Source organism: Balaenoptera physalus (assembly GCF_965194825.1).
Source record: "Balaenoptera physalus genome assembly, chromosome: 1".
NCBI classification, from domain to species: Eukaryota; Metazoa; Chordata; class Mammalia; order Artiodactyla; family Balaenopteridae; genus Balaenoptera; species Balaenoptera physalus.
Window position 1 is genome coordinate 70,358,566 of NC_138882.1, and position 16,188 is coordinate 70,374,753.

Here is a 16,188-nt window from a genome sequence, read left to right on the forward strand (position 1 = left end):
GCATGGACATACACATATAAATTCATACGCAAGTGTGTATATAATAGTATATTCATATATACATATAATACCTAGAAACATATACACATGCAGGTATACAACAGATATACACACCTATATATAAATATACACTGTATACATACATACATACAGTGTACATACACTGTATATATACACACACCCATAAATCAATATATGGGTGTGTGTATATATACAGCATGTTCACATTTATAATATGTATACTATATATATATACACATACATACATGTATACAATATATACACACAAATATATAGGCTTGTATGTATACTGTATATAGTACTTACACATATACTACAAACGCACGCACATATAAACATATGTGTATACATATATATAATATGTATACACACGTATACAAATTAATAGGCTTGTATATATTCAGTATTTTTACATATATAGTTTTGTTTTAAGGAGTTGACTCATGTGACCGTGAGGCAGGCAAGTCAGGGCAGGACTCTGGGCTGGAGACACAGGGAAGAGCTGATGTGCCAAGGCCATTGGAGGAACAGTTCCCCCTTTCTACGGAACCTCATTTTTCTCTCCAGTCCTTCAACTGATGGACGAGGCCCACCCACGCCACGGCATTGACAATCTCCTTTATGCAAAGTGGTCCAATTTCAGTGTTCATCTCTTCTGAAAAATACCTTCCTGGCCACATCTGGAATAATGTTTGTGGTTGCCGGGGCCCCACGCAGTGCGCACATGAGATTAACCATCCCCGTGGCGATGATGACACTTTATTTTCTCCCTTGACCATTGTCACTACTATTCCAATTAAAATGGCAGCGCCATGAGGGCAGGGCATTTCCTTTTTTGCCAGTACTGAGCGTCCAGGTCTGGTGCCTAGCATAGGCTAAATACACAGCATTTTTGTGAACAGAAGCCAGGATTCCGGCTGCCATATTTAATGAGGAATTATAGTCTTATTATTGGGGGGGAGGTGTCACGGTACGTCAAGGGCGGGAGTCGAACCCGCCACCCCAGGCCCCAAGGGGTCTCCCCGGGTCTCCACTTTGGGCCGGTGGGTGTGGCCGGGGGCAGCTGAAGACGTGCGTGCGTGCTTGCGTGCGTACGTGCGTGCGTTCGTACGTGCGTGCGAGGGGGCGGGTCCACGGGGCGGGAGGCGCTCGCCGCGAGTGAGTGGTTCAGCCGGGCCCCGGCTCATTGTGCTTGCCTCACGCCGGCCCCAGTTGGCAGCAGCGCTGGAGGCCCCGGGCCTGTGACCACAAAGAGGGAGCCGGGGGCCGGACTGGAGCGGGCCGGCGGCGGCGGCGGCGCCGGCTGAGGCCCAGGCCAGGCTCCCTCCCCTCAGCCTCCCACCCGCCCGCCTGTCCCGCCCCCGCCGGCGGCGCCCCGCCCCTCCCCCAACCGCCAGACTAGCCTGGTGCGGGGGCCGCGCGCGAAAACGTGGGGGAGAAGCTGAGGCTGGAGTCGCCCGTGGTGGCCGAGCCCGCCGTCTACCCATGGCTGCTGCTGGTCTACGTGAGTGCCGCCCGTCCCCTCTTCCCGGACCTCCACCTCTCTTCCCCCAGGGCGCGCGCTGAGCCCACCGAGAAACGGAGCGACTCGAGTCGCCAGACCCTCTTTGGAGCCCCCCTTCCCGCCCTGCCCGCTTCTCCGCGGCCGTTTCCAGCCCCCGTGCGCAGGGTGGGCAGAGGGGAGCCGGGGCCGGTCAGGGGCACAGACTCGGCCGCGGGGACCCCGCGCTTCCGAGGGTCGCCCGAGCCGGTCTGCCGTTGGCCCTGTAGGGCTGGGGACCCCGGTCCCCCCCCCCCCGGCCTGAACTGCTGGCGGGCTTGCCCTTCCGTACTTTATGATCTGACACGTCAGGTTTCTTTTTCCTGGCCAGCTTTACCATTACCTGACCAGCTTTCCCAGCATCCCCTGATAATGTGTTAGATATTCAAGTTTTAGGGCCCGGTCCCAGCCCTATGGAATCAGCAACTCTGGTGGGGCTCAGTGATCTCTGTTACAACAGGCCCTCCAGATGATTTTTATTCACCTTAAAGTTTGAAAATATCTGCATTGTCAGCTGGCCAAAGCGTCCACCAGCAGGTGAAGGGGAGTGGCGCCTGGAAAAGATAGGGACTAGCCAAGGTAAGTACAGTAGCATTTGCCATGGTAGTAATGGAGAATGCCTTTTCTCCACTGGTTGGCACAGACTAGTATCTGGGAGCAGTGGCAGGGTTATTTCGGATGCTTTACATTGCAATGTAGAGTGACCGCTGTCCTGGTTTGCCAGGGACTTCCCCTGTGTGAGCACTTAAAATCTCATCCTGGCAAACCCCTTAGCCTTGGGTTTGAAAAACTTAGGGAATAACATGAAACTTAGGGGAAACATGATCTAGGTTTTGGGCAAGTCACAAGTGCTAATTAAAGCTAAGCAAGTATGGACAACATCTAGCCTTCTTTACCCCTTTGCGGGGAGGTAAATCTTGATTGGGTGAGAGGACTTATTGTTAAGAGATCTTTGTAGAAACATCCCCTTCTGCTTAGTCCGCTGGTTCTCAGTTCTGGCTAGACATTGGCATCGTCTGAGGAGAGTTAAAATGATTGTATTGGTCTAGCATGACCAACCGTCGGTGTGAGGGTTTTTAAAAAGTGCTTCAGAGGATTCTAATGTGCAGCCAAATTTAGGTGCCACTGCTTAAGCTTTTGAACCGCTGCTACGTATTTTCACCTCATCTTGCTGTGAGAATATCCAACTGTAGTTGAGGTTTGTTTTTTTTCTTTTTCTTTTTTTAACTGTCTTATTATAAGATTTACTGTCTTAAATAAGATTGAATGTACAGAAACTCCTGCTAGTCCATCTGGTATAGCTGGATACCCAGAGTAATATCGTTAAGATATGTACCATTTAAGTATTGTGACTGGCCTTTTAAAAATTAACATATGCATTAAATTAGTATTGATAGTATAGATCTCTTTCGAAGTTGTCATGTTGGGGAGCTATACCTCTAATCTGCTGCCATTGCTAAATATCTGGACACCTCTTATTAGGAATTGCTTTTAAAAATCTTTAGGGATTAAAACCAAGATTGCTGTATTATTTGTACTGGGACCACAAAAACCTCACAGAGTTCCCCCGCTGTACCTTCTACCCCCATCTCTAACCCTTGGCAACTTCTAATCTGTTCTCCATCTCCACAGTTTTGTTATTTTAAGAATAATATGTAAACATAATCATGAATTACTTAATCTTCGGAGATTGGCTTTTAAAAAATTTTCCCTCGGCATCATTCCCTTGAAGTTCATTTCAATTTTTGCATATATTAATAATTTGTTCCTTGTTGTTGCTCAGTAGTATTCTATCATAAGATTTTATCACAATTTGTTTCAACATTCACCCATTGAAAGACATTTGGGTAGTTGCCAGTTTTTGGCTATTAGAAATAAAACTGCTATGAACATTTATGTGTAAGTTTCTGTGGGAACTTCATTAAGTTTTTGTTTCTTTTGGATAAATGCTCAAGAGTACAATTACTGCATTGTAGGGTGAATCTACTTTTAGGATTAAAAGAGACTGTCAAGCTGTTTCTCAGAGTGGCTAAACCATTTTATTTTCCCACCAGTGATGTGATATAATTTTTCTACGTACTCGCTAGCATTTGATGTTGTCACTATACTTTAATTTTAGTTATTCTCTGATATCTCATTATGGTCTTAATTTGCATTTCCCTGATGGCTAACGATGTTGAACATCTTTTCATGTGCTTCTTTGCCATGTGTATATTCTTTTCCATGAAATGTCTGTTCCTGTCTTCTGCCTATTTTCTAGTTGGATTTTTTTAAGTTGTTTGGAGAGTTCTTTGTATATTATAGATACAAGTCATTTGTCTCCTATGGGATTTTCAAATATGTTTTCCCACTGTGTAATTTGAGTTTTCATCCACTTAAAAGGATCTTCTATGAAGCATTTTAAACTCATTTTGATGAGATCCAATTTATCAGTTTTTGCTTTTATTGATCATACTTTCGGTGTCAAGTCTAAGAATTATTCACCTAGTTCTAGATGCCAAAGATTTTCTCCTATTTTTTTTTCTAAAACTGTCCTGCTTTTACATTTAAGATTATGATCCACTTTGATTTAATTTTTGTGTAAGATGTGTAAGGTTTAGGTTAAGGTTCATTGTTTGTTTGTTTGTTTTTGTCGAGGGATGTCCAACTGTTTCAGTACCATTTTTTGAAAAGTCTATTCTTCCTTGATAGCTTTTGCACTGCTGTCAAAACCAAGTTAAATGTATTTGTGTTGGTCTATTTCTGGGTTCTCTGTTCCATTCCATTGATCTATGTATCTACCCTCCATCATTACGGCGAAATCTTGAAATTGGGTAGATTAATTCCTCCCATTTTAATCTTCCTTTACAAATTGTTTTAGCTATTCTTCAGCCTCTTCCTACCATATAAATCTTAGAATAAGCTTGTCTATATCCACAAAAACCTTGAGGGCATTTTAAGAGTAATTGTGTTAAGCCTGTTAACTTGGGGAGAATTGACATCTTTATTATGTTGTGTTTTCTAATCCATGAACAAGGTATGTCTCCCTATTTGTTTGGGACTTTTAAAATTTTCTTCATCAGCATTTTGTAATTTTCAGTATAGAGGTCCTATAAATGTCTTATTGGGCTTCTATTTAAGTATTTATTTAGGTCAGTTGTAAATGGCATCACATATTTTTATTTAAGCTTCTACACATTTGTTATTAATATGTAATTTGATAAAATTGTGTGGATCTTGTACTCTAAAACATTTACAAACTAATATTATTTCTCAAGCTTTTTGTGGATTCCTTGGTATTTTCTCCATTTAGATTATCATCTCATCTTCAGATATAGACAGTTTTAGTTTTCCTTATTCAATATAATAAGATATATTACTATTCAACATTCAGTAGGATTTATTCCTTCCTATTCAACATAGTAGGAATAGTTCTTTCATCTTTTAAATAAACTTTTTAAAAATTTAACTGTTAAATTTATCTATTTATTTATTTTTGCTTTATTTTCTTACTAGAACCTCCAGTAATATATTTAATAAAATTGGTGAGAGCAGATATCGGTGCCTTGTTTCTGATCTTACAGAGAAAGCGTTCAGTCTTTCACAGTTAAATATAATGTCAGTATAGGTTGTTTGTAGATCATCTTTATGAGTTTCAGTATGTTCCTTTTCTATTCCTAGTTTGCTTGGAGTTTTTTTTCTTCTTTTTTTAAAATCATGAATGGGATTGGATTTTGTCAAATGCTTTCTCTGCATTAATGGATAGGATCACATGACTTTTCCCCCTTAATCTATTGGATATGGTAGATTACATTGTTTGATTTTCAAATATTTAACCAACTTTGCATAACTGGAATAAATACCACTTGGTCACGGTATATTATTCTTTTTATATATTTCTGGATTTAATTTGCTAATATTTGGCTGAGGATTTTTACAGCCAATTTCATAAAAAATACTGGTCTGTAGTTTTCTTCTTTCTATACTATCCCAGTCTGGTTTTGGTATCAAGGTAATACTGGCTTCATAAAATTAATTAGGAACTGTTCCCTCTACTTCTGTTTCTTATCAAGTCATGTAAAATTGGTGTTAATGCTTTAAGTCTTGGGTAAAAGTGAAACATGTAAGCCTGAATATTTCTTTTGGGAGTTTTTAAATGAAAAATCAGTGTTTCTCATAGTTACAGGAAAATTGAGATTGTCTCTTTCATCTTGGCTGAGTTTTGGTAGTTTTGGGTGTAGAAGCATTGGTCCATTTCATCCACATTTTTGAATTTATAGTGTAGACTTGTTCATAATAACGTGTCCCTTATTAACCTGCAGGATATGTCATGGTATCCCTGGTTGCATTTCTGATATCTGTGATTTGTGCCATCTCTCTTTTTATCTTTATCAGTCTTGCTACATCTTTCTTGATTAGATTGTTTATTTCGAAGAACCAGCCTTTTCATTGATTTCCTCCCCCCCCCCATTTTCCTGTTTTCAGTTTCATGGATTTTTGTTTCATCTTTATTATTTCCTTCTTTCTGCTTGTTTAGTGTTTTTTCCTCTTCCGTTTTTACTATTTTAATATAGAAAATTAGACTATTTCTTTGAAATATTTTCTTTCCCAATTTAGTGCTATAAACTTCCCTTTCAGCATTGCTTTCACTTCATTCCACAAACGTTGATCTGTTATATCTCCATTTTCTTTTATTCTATGCATTTAAAAATTTTTCCTTGACTTTTTACCCATGAGTTATTTGGAATTGTGATGTTTAGTTTTCATGTGATTGAAGATTTTCCTGTTGTCTTTCTGTTATTGATTTCTAGTCTGGTTCCATTATGGCTAGAGAACATACTCTCTCTGATTTTAATTCTTTTAAATCTGCTAATGTTTTTTTATCACCCAGTGTATGGTATATGAGTGAATGTTCCATGGACACTTGAATATGTATTCTGCTTTTATTGAGTGTGTTCTTTAAATGTCAGTTATATCCTGTTGATTGATGATGTTTTCAGTTCTTCCATACCCTTGCTGATTTTTCTCTCCGGGAGTTCTATAAATTGCTGTGTTGAAGTCTCAAATAATAATTGTGGATTTGAAATTTTCTCCTTTTACCTTTTTCAGTGTTTGCTTCATGTGTTTTGAAGTTCTGTTGTTTGGTGCACACACATTTAGTATCACTAGGTCATCTAGGTGGATTATTCCTGTTATCTTTATGTAATGACCCTCTTTGCCCCTAATAATTTCCTTTGCTCTGAAATCTACTTTATCTGACATTAATATAGCCATTCCTGCTTTTTCTGATGAATGTTCATATGATATACCTTTTTCATCCTTTTACTTTGAACTACCTATATCATGATGTTTAAAGTAAGTTTCTTATAGACAGTATATAGTTGGATCATGCTTGTGATCTTTTCATCTACTCTTCCAATGTCTGTCTTTGACTTGGTTATTTAGATCATTTACAGTTTATGTAATTATTGCTATGTTAAACATTAGGTCTAGCATTTTATTTTTTGTTTTGTCTTTTACCTTAGTTTCTCAATCCTGTGTTTCTCTTATTTTGCCTTCTTGTGGGTTACTTAAACATTTTTTGATAAGTCCATTTTAATCTAATTTATTTATAATCATTTGTGTATACTGTTTGTATAGTTTTCTTAGTGGTTGCTTTTGGCATTACACTATACATATGTAACTTATCATAGCCTACTGGAATCTGTCTTTGATTACTTCAAGTGAAGTTTCAAAATTTTACTTCCATTTAGGTCTCTTAATAGTCCCCAGTTTTAAAGTATGATTTTCTGTAGTATTTCCTTTATATACATTGAGAATCACATCAGATGGTGTCATAATTTTTGCTTTGACCATCATACGGAATTTAAGAAACTCATGAGGCTAATGATAGTCTCTTATATTTATCCCACTTGTTTTCACCCATTCCATTGTTCCCCTTTTCTTTCTGAAGTTGCCAGTCTTCTGTTATTTTTTTTTATGTTTGCATAACAGTAGGTGATATCTGGGCTTTCCAGTGCCATTGGATATGAGTTTCAGGAAACACTGAGCCTGGCTCACTTAATGCTACTGAGTTGGAGGGTTTGTATACGTTGGGTCTGTTGGCACAGCAGATGCTAGCAGATTAGACTAATGCTGATGGGACTAGTGCCACAGGAGGATGCATTCCCATTCAGGCTATGCTGCTGCTACAGTAGATCAAATCCCCCTCTACCCCAAGTGTGGGGCAGTGACCTGCTGCTGTCACTGCTTCTTTATTAGGCTGCTTTCGCCTCAGGTGTGTGGTGGGATCCCTTGGAAGCTGCTGCTGCTGTCAATCACAGGGTTAAATTCATTTTAGAAATACTTAAATGTAAATATATAGCCTGGCTCTTGTAGGACCTCTGTATTTGTTTTTTATTGCTTTCATACGAATTACCACAAATTGAGTGACTCAAAACATCGTAAATTTATTACCTTAGAAGTCTGACATTGGTCTCAATTGAGTAAAGTAAAAGTGTTGGCAGGATCGACAGATGAATGGATAAAGCTGTGGCACATATATACAATGGAATATTACTCAGCCATAAAAAGAAATGAAATTGAGTTATTTGTAGTGAGGGGTATTGACCTAGAGACTGTCATACAGAGTGAAGTAAGTCAGAAAGAGAAAAACAAATACCGTATGCTAACACATATATATGGAATCTAAAAAAAAAAGAAAAAAATGGTTATGAAGAACCTAGGGGCAGGAGAGGAATAAAGACTCAGCCATAGAGAATGGACTTGAGGACACAGGGAGGGGGAAGGGTAATCTGGGATGAAGTGAGAGAGTGGCATGGACATATATACACTACCAAATGTAAACTAGATAGCTAGTGGGAAGCAGCCACAAAGCACAGGAGGAGTGGAATCCTGCAGTGTTTGCTGATGGTCATTTGACTGGTGTGAGCTGAAACCTTTTTGACGTTGGATTTGCATGTGGCTAATAATTCCTTATACTGAGCTTTAGGCATGTCCTTTTTTTTCTTTTCCTTTTTTTTAAAGAGTGACTACAACTTCCCTCTTCATATTGACTTCTTGAAAAATTTGTCATGTGTTGAATTTTCTTGCCTATTCCCTACTCCAGGGCATTTTTTGAGGTCAGGCGTCATTTACAACCCAGCAGTCCTTGTGACTATTAAGCAACCATTAGCACTGGGTTTAAAGCTGCTGTTATGGGAAACAGCCACAAGGTGGCAGCATTATTTCGTTCTCAACTCTTGTTACTAGGGCAACAGAGTCTTCCTGGAGGTAGTGTTCCAAGGTTGTAAATTAGAGTGGAATGTGCTGGGACAAGCCCCCAGAAGTTTATGTCTCCTTACTTATGTTTGTTTTTTAAATTTAATTTCTATTTCTTATTGGAGTAAATTTGATTAGAGTGTTGTGATTGTCTGGCTGTACAGAATCTGCTCAATGATTCATACATACGTCTGTTCATCTTCAGATCCTGTTACCATGTATGTTACTACAGAATGTTGAGTAGACCTCCCTTGGTATTTGGTAGGTGTTTTGTCATTATATATTTTCTATGTATTAGTTATTATATAATTCATATAGTTTATATGTTATATGTTTATATACATTTAACATACATTAATCTATGTATGTTAGCCCCTTAGTCCTAAATTATCCATCCTCCCACCTTTCATTTTGGTTAACCATTAGTTTGTTTTATAAGTCTGTGAGTGTCTTTTTCTGTGGAAATATGTTCATTGGTAGCAATCTTAGGATAACATGTATAAATGATATCATAGGATATTTGTCATTCCCTTTTGACTGACTTAACCTAATATGATTATTTCTAGGCTCATCTGTAGTCCTGTAAACGGCATTGTTCATTTTTTTCCCGAGGCTACTATTCCATTCGGTACGTATACCACTTCTTCTTTGTCCGTTTATCTGTTGATGGGCATTTTGTTTGCTTCCATGTCTTGCCTATTGTAAATACTGCTGCAGTACACGATTTTCCATCCCGTGTCTTTTGGATTCTGGCTTTCACCGGTGACAGGCCCAATAGTGGGCCTTCCAGATCATATGGTGACTCACTTTTTACCTTTAAACGCACTGCCATTCTGTTCCTATTATTGGCCGTTACCAGTTTACATCCCACTTAGACCGAGAGGTTATGCTGTTCTCCACAACTTCTTCAACATCTATTGTTTGTTGACTTTTTGCTGATGGTCATTCTGACTGGTGTGAGGTGATACCTTTGTGTAGATTGGGTTTGCATGTGTCTAATAATTCCTGATGTTTTGCGTTTATCAATGTCCTTTTCATTTTTCTTTAAGATTGAGCTAAACTTACAACTTCTAATTGCCTTCTTGAAAAATTTGCCGCGTTTGGATTTTTATGGCCATTCCCTACACCAGGACATTTTTTGAGGGCATGAGTCATTTACATCCCTGCAGTCCTTGTGAATATTTGTGACCATTAACAGTAGATTTGAAGCTGCTGTTTGAGGAAACGGCCTTAGGGTGGCAACACTTCTACGCTGCCAACTTTGCTTGCTAGGGAAACAGCACCTTGCTGCAAGTTGCGCTTTTAGGTTGCAGATTAGAGTGGAATGTGCCAGGGCAAACTCCCATAAGTTTTAGCCTCCTTAATTCTTGTTTGTGTCTTTAAGTTGTAGTTTTTATCAGAGCAAATTTGATTGAAAAATGTCTTTTTTTCTAGGTGTACAGAATCTTGTTCATTTACACATATACATATATCTATTGATCTTTCGGTCCTTTTCCATGTAGGTTGTTACAGAGTGTTGAGTAGACCACTCTTGGTATTCCATAGGTCTTTGGGGATTGTATATTTTATATGTATTAGTATATGTGTGTTAACCCCAATATCCTAATTTATCCATTCCTCACACCTTTTCTTTGGCTTAACCATAAGTTTGTCTTTTCAATCTGAGATTCCCTTTCTCTGTGGAAATATGTTCATTTTTATGAATTTTCAGATAACATAAGGGACATCATAGGGCATTTGTCTTTCGCATTCTGACTTACTTCACGTTGTGTGATTATCACTAGGCTCCTCTGTGGTGCTGCATATGCCACTCTTTTATTTTTTTTCGTGACTGATATTCCATTCTGTCCATTAACCACTTCTTCTTTGTCCATTCATGTGTTTATGGACCTTTTTTTTGCTTCCATGTCTTGGCTATTTCAATATTGCTGCAGTGCACATTTGCCTGCTTCTGTCTTTCCGATTCTGGTGGTCTTAGCTTATAGGCCCAAAAGGTGCCCTGCCGCATCATATGGTAGCTCAATTTTTACCTTTTAAAGCAGCTCCATTCAGTTTGTGTTAGTGCTGTTACCACTTTACATCCCACCAGCAGCTAGAAGGTACACAGTTCTGTAAGACCCCTTCAGCATTTATACTTTATAGACTTTTTGCTGATGGTCATTTGACTGGTGTGAGCTGGAACCTTTTTGGATGTTGGATTTGCACGTGGCTAATAATTCCTTATAGTGAACTTTAGGCATGTCCTTATTTTTCTTTTCCTTTTTTTTTTAAAGAGTGACTACAACTTCCCTGTTCCTATTGAGTTCTTGAAAAATTTGTCATGTGTTGAATTTTCTTCCCTATTCCCTACCCCAGGGCATTTTTTGAGGGCAGGCGTCATTTACAGTTTTTTTTTAATTTATTTTATTTTATTTTTTATTTTATTTTATTTTTGGCTGTGTTGGGTCTTCATTGCTGCGCACTGGCTTTCTCTAGTTGCGGTGAGCGGGGGCTACTCTTTGTTACAGTGCGCAGGCCTCTCATTGTGGTGGCTTCTCTTATTGTGGAGCACGGGCTCTAGGGTGCGCAGGCTTCAGTAGTTGTGGCACGCGGGCTCAGTAGTTGTGGCTCGCGGGCTCTAGAGCACAGTCTCAGTAGTTGTGGCGCACGAGCTTAGTTGCTCCGCGGCATGTGGGATCTTCCTGGACCAGGGCTCGAACCCGTGTCCCCTGCGTTGGCACGCGGATTCGTAACCACTGCGCCACCAGGGAAGGCCAAGAAGGTGTTTTTTAACGTGTAATTTGAGCAAGTGGTTCCGTGTTATTAACATGCCCGGGGCGGGGGGGGGGCGGTGTGACAGGCCTGCCCTCCCCTGCAGGTCTAGCTCCAGTCTCTGAAAGGCATTGAGGATTCTGTTTGAGGATTCTGTCTTCCTTTGTGTTTTCTGCTCCCCACTCTCCCTCCTGTAACCCCTTTCTGCCATCCCCACTCCCCCCACCCCCCCAGTCACACGTTGCAAGCCCCAGAACTGTTTTTTCCGTTGTGATTAAACCGTCACCTGAAGCCGCCTCCAGGAGCCTCTGATCTGAACCCCCTAGTGGCATTAACGTGGCCCTCGTGCTATTAACTTCAGCCTCACAGACTTTCCCCGCTGAGAACAGCTTTGCTGGGCACTGAGAGTCTGTGACTTTTATCTCAGTTAGGCCATTAAAAAACTGAAACATGGTTTAGATAAATAAATAACTCCTCCTTCCCTTCCTCCTGACTCTGAGCTTGGAGCTGGTGAGCTGTCTGGGGAGAAGGTCACGGGATGGGGGCTGGGGGATGTGGAGAGAGGACAAGGTAACCGTGCCTGACACGGATCTGTAACTACACGTGGACAGAGCTCTATACTGAACGGTGTCTGGTCCCTCCTTTGCTCCGAGGCATTCCCGTTTTCTGGTTGGTGTGAGGGGTGGGGCAGAGTGGAAGGTGGACCAAGGTTGCAGTAGCTTTGTCTGACTCTCTAGGTCTGTGACATCCCCCTTCAAGCACATCCCTCTTCCCCACTGTCTCCCCATCTCTTCCCTCCGCCCCTTTCCGTGACTGTCTCCCTGTGTTTCCACCTTGTTGCTTTTCTGTGGTCCCTCTGTTTCTCTTTCACCCTCTACCTGTCTCCGCCTTTTGTCTCCTTCCGAACCTTCCAGCATCCCCTGTGCTGCGGTTGGCGCATGGTTTGGGGGATCACCCTCCAACGCGGGCTGCAGCCGACTTGTCAAACTGCTTTGTGAAACAAAAAAATGTAGAAATCTTTCATTTACTTGGCCTCTGAGGCTTCGCTGGGGTGGCGGGCAATTGGCAGGCCTGCCAGCTACACCCCACACTGGTCGTTGTTTCATATTCTTAGCTATAAAAGTGGGGATACAAATGGTACCTGCTTCATAAGGCCGTAGTGAGGATCCAGCAGGAAGTGGATGCGAAGCCCTGAACACAGTGATTGATTCTCAGCAGATGCTCAATGAATGAAATCTCTTAAATGAAATTGTTTATTATAAAAATTTTTAGTCCGGGGTAAAAATGGACCAGAACAATGAGCCCCCATGCATATACATCACCCAGATTCGATATGTTTCAACATTTTGTGTACCTGCTTTGTCCATCCCCTCTTTTTGTGGTTGCCGGAATATTTTAAAGCAATTAGCAAACCCCTCGTAGCATTTCAGCCCTATGTGCGTCTCTAAAAAATCTGAATGTTTTCTCATACAACCTTAAGACCTTTATGCCGACCAATGAAAATGATGATTCTTACTTTAATACTGAGTCCATATTCAGGATTTTCTGATTAACTTTAAAATGTCCTTTTACTCTTGTGTTTTTTGAATCAGGATCCAAATATTGTTCTTGTATTGTAATTGGTAATAACATCCCATTAATCCAGAACAGCCCCCCACCCCACCCCCACCCCCAGGTAATTGACGTATTGAAGAAACTGGGCCGGCTGTAGAGTGTTCCACATTCTGGATTTCTCTGTTTGCTTTTTCGTGGTGTCATTTAAATTGCACTTCTGCTTCCTAAATTTCCTGTGAGCTGAAAGCCAGCTCCAACAGCTGGATTAGCGTGTTAGGTTCGGACTTTGTAGCAAGAGGCACGTGACACGTAGGGGCCGCTCTGCCGTCCGTCACTTCTCTAAAGTGGGCTCAGGTGCGCTCAGCTCTCCGGCTCCTCATTCAGCTGTCATCTGCCATTCGTTTCATTTTCACTGACGATCTCTGCATAAATCGATTATTTTATTAGGAAGTTAGGAAGCGGTGAGTTTGCTAATCATGCCATTCCTTCCACGTTGACTGCTTTTTACTCATCCACTTGAGCTATATATTTGCCTGTAAAGACAGTCAGGTGCAGTTGGCAGATTTCTACGACGTCTCCCGTGACTTTTAAAAGCCTCCAGGGGTTACTCCCAGGGGTAACCCGCTGAAAGAGATTTTGCAGATATAATTAAGGTTGTGTTCTGGGTGGGTTGAATTTGCTCACACCAGCCCTTTAAAAGCAGAGAATGTCCTCAGGCCGGCAGCAGAAGTCAGAGAGATTGAAGCAGGAGAAAGGTGGGACGCACCCTTGCCGACTTTGCAGGTGGAGGGGGCCCCATGAGAAGGATTGTGAGTGTGTCGAGGAGCTGAGGGTGACCCCTCCTCCTTGGCAGGCAGCAAGGGAACAGGGACCTCAGTCCTACAGCCCTCGGAACTGCATTCTGCCAACAGCATGAATGAGTTTGGGAGCAGATTCCTCCCTGGAGCCTCTAGATAAGAACCCAGGTTGCCACCACCTTGATTCTGGCTTTGTGAGCCCCTAGGCAGAAAACCCAGCAGAGCCAGCCAGGACTTCTGACCTCCAGAACTGGGAGGTATTTATTAGTGGTGTTTTTAAGTCACTGAGTTTGTGGATATTTGTTACACAGCAATAGAAGACTAATAGAGCAGGATCAATGCTTAACTTCTTTGTTTTTAATTGCCGGTTTCCAGAATAAAAAAGGTTAAGTAAATGACAGCTGCCTTTATCTTCCTCATCCTTACATAGAAATCATACGTCTTAATGGACATCAATGAAGTGGATTCCTAATTTGCTGTCAGTAAAACTTACTCATTTAGAGATTGACAAATGTCCTGGGTTTGGCTCATTGAAAGAATGGTTTTAAAGGGATACTGGTTAACAAATAGACAGTAAAATCAATTTGTCGGTTAAAATCAATTTGTATGGTTAAGATGTTTTGCTACCATTTTCTTCTGTGATATACTGAAATAATTTCATCATATGCAAGTGGGGCACATAACATTTGATAAATTCCATCTGTCTGTTGACAATCTACTCACTTCTCTGACTGCATACCCTCTCCTGTTAGAGAAGGATGTTTCCGATTATAAGGAGACTCCAAAATAGATGCTTAATTCATAAAGTATGCAAATGTTACTCTCATATATAAAGAACATCATGGTTAAAGTACTATGACGTCACATCATTATTGCCACGGAAGACATTTCATTTTCTCACACTGACTTCAGAGCTTAATCCAGAGTCTGAATATTAATCTTTTTGAATTCGTGTGAGAATTGGTGTCTTTGAAACATGGTTTTGGTCAAAACAAAATTTTGCAACTTTTACTCTTTTAAAAACAGCTTTATCGAGGCATGATATTACATGTTATAAAATTCACTCACTATGAGTGTAAATTTGATGAGTTTTAGTAAACTCTGAGTTGTGCAGCCAGCACCACAGTCTAATTTTAAAACATTTCCATGTCTCAAAGAGGCACCCTGTGCCCACTTGTAGTCACTTCCTGCTCCCATCCCCAGGCGACCAGTAATCTGCTTTCTGTCTCTATAGTAATTTTCCTTTTCTGAACATTTCATATGAGTGGAATCTTACAGGCTGTAGACTGTTAGTCTTTTGCACATGGCTTCTTTCATTTAACACCAGGTTTTGGAGGTTGATCCACGTTGTGTGTTCCGGTCTCTCATTCCCTTTTGTTGCTGAATAATATTCCATTACGTGGATAGACCACATTTTGTTTATCCCTTCGCCAGTTGATGGACATTTGAATTATTCCCACTTTTGGTCTATTACAGATGATGCTGCTGTGTTCACATTCACGTACAAGTGTGGATGTATGTTTTCATTTCTCCTGGGTATGTAACTAGGAGTGGAATTGCTGGGCTGTATGGTGAATTCATGTTTAACTTTCTAAGGAATCACTAATTGCTTTCTAAATTATACTACATTTACATTCTCACCATCATTTTATGAGAGTTCCAGGTTTGCCATAGCCTCATCAACACTTGCTGTTGTCTTTGATTCTAGCCTTCCTAGTGGGTGTGAAGTGGTGCTTCATTGGGGTCTTGATTTGCATTTCCCTAACAGTTAGTGATATTGGACATGTTTGTGGTGATTAGCCATTCTTATATCTTCTTTGGTGAAATATCTATTTAAATCTTATGCCCATTTAAAAAATTGATTGTCTTTATTTATGTTATTTATCATGTGTATAATTCACAAATACTTCCTCCCAGTCAGTGGCTTCTTTTTCATTTTCTTCATAGTGACTTTTGAAGTACAGAAGGTTTTAATTTTGAAGTCCAGTTTACAAATTTTTAGAATGAATTTTAGTGTCTTATCTAAGAACTTTTTGCCTAACTGAATTCCCCAAAGATTTTTTTCTCTTTTTCTTCTAGAAGTGTTTTAGCATTTTAGCTCTTAGATCTTTGTTTGATTTTTGAGTTGTCATGTATAATGTGAGGTAAGGGTCTAAATTCATCTTTTTTTGCATGTGGCTATCTAGTTGTCTGAAAAAAGTTTGTTTTTTTGTTTGAAGATAAAAACGTTTTCTTCCCCCATTGGATTGTCTTGGCACCTTTGTTGAAAATTAATTGACCATAAAC

At 40.4% G+C, this 16,188-nt stretch overlaps 1 protein-coding gene and 1 long non-coding RNA gene across 2 annotated transcripts in view; both read left to right on the top strand.

Moving 5' to 3' along the window:
* Nucleotides 1-1,121: 1,121 nt before the first annotated feature.
* Nucleotides 1,122-3,780, top strand: LOC309637496. The gene is made up of 2 exons (XR_014250571.1): nt 1,122-1,525; nt 2,022-3,780. It is a non-coding gene; the product is annotated as an uncharacterized lncRNA (long non-coding RNA).
* Nucleotides 3,781-9,068: 5,288 nt separating this feature from the next.
* The window catches only part of LOC309637483 (unconventional myosin-XVIIIb-like), a 29,049-nt gene continuing 21,929 nt past the window's right edge, over nt 9,069-16,188 (top strand). Inside the window, exon 1 of the transcript XR_014250566.1 lies at nt 9,069-9,428. The gene's annotated coding sequence lies outside the window, so the exon portion shown is untranslated. The remainder of the gene's footprint in view (nt 9,429-16,188) is intronic.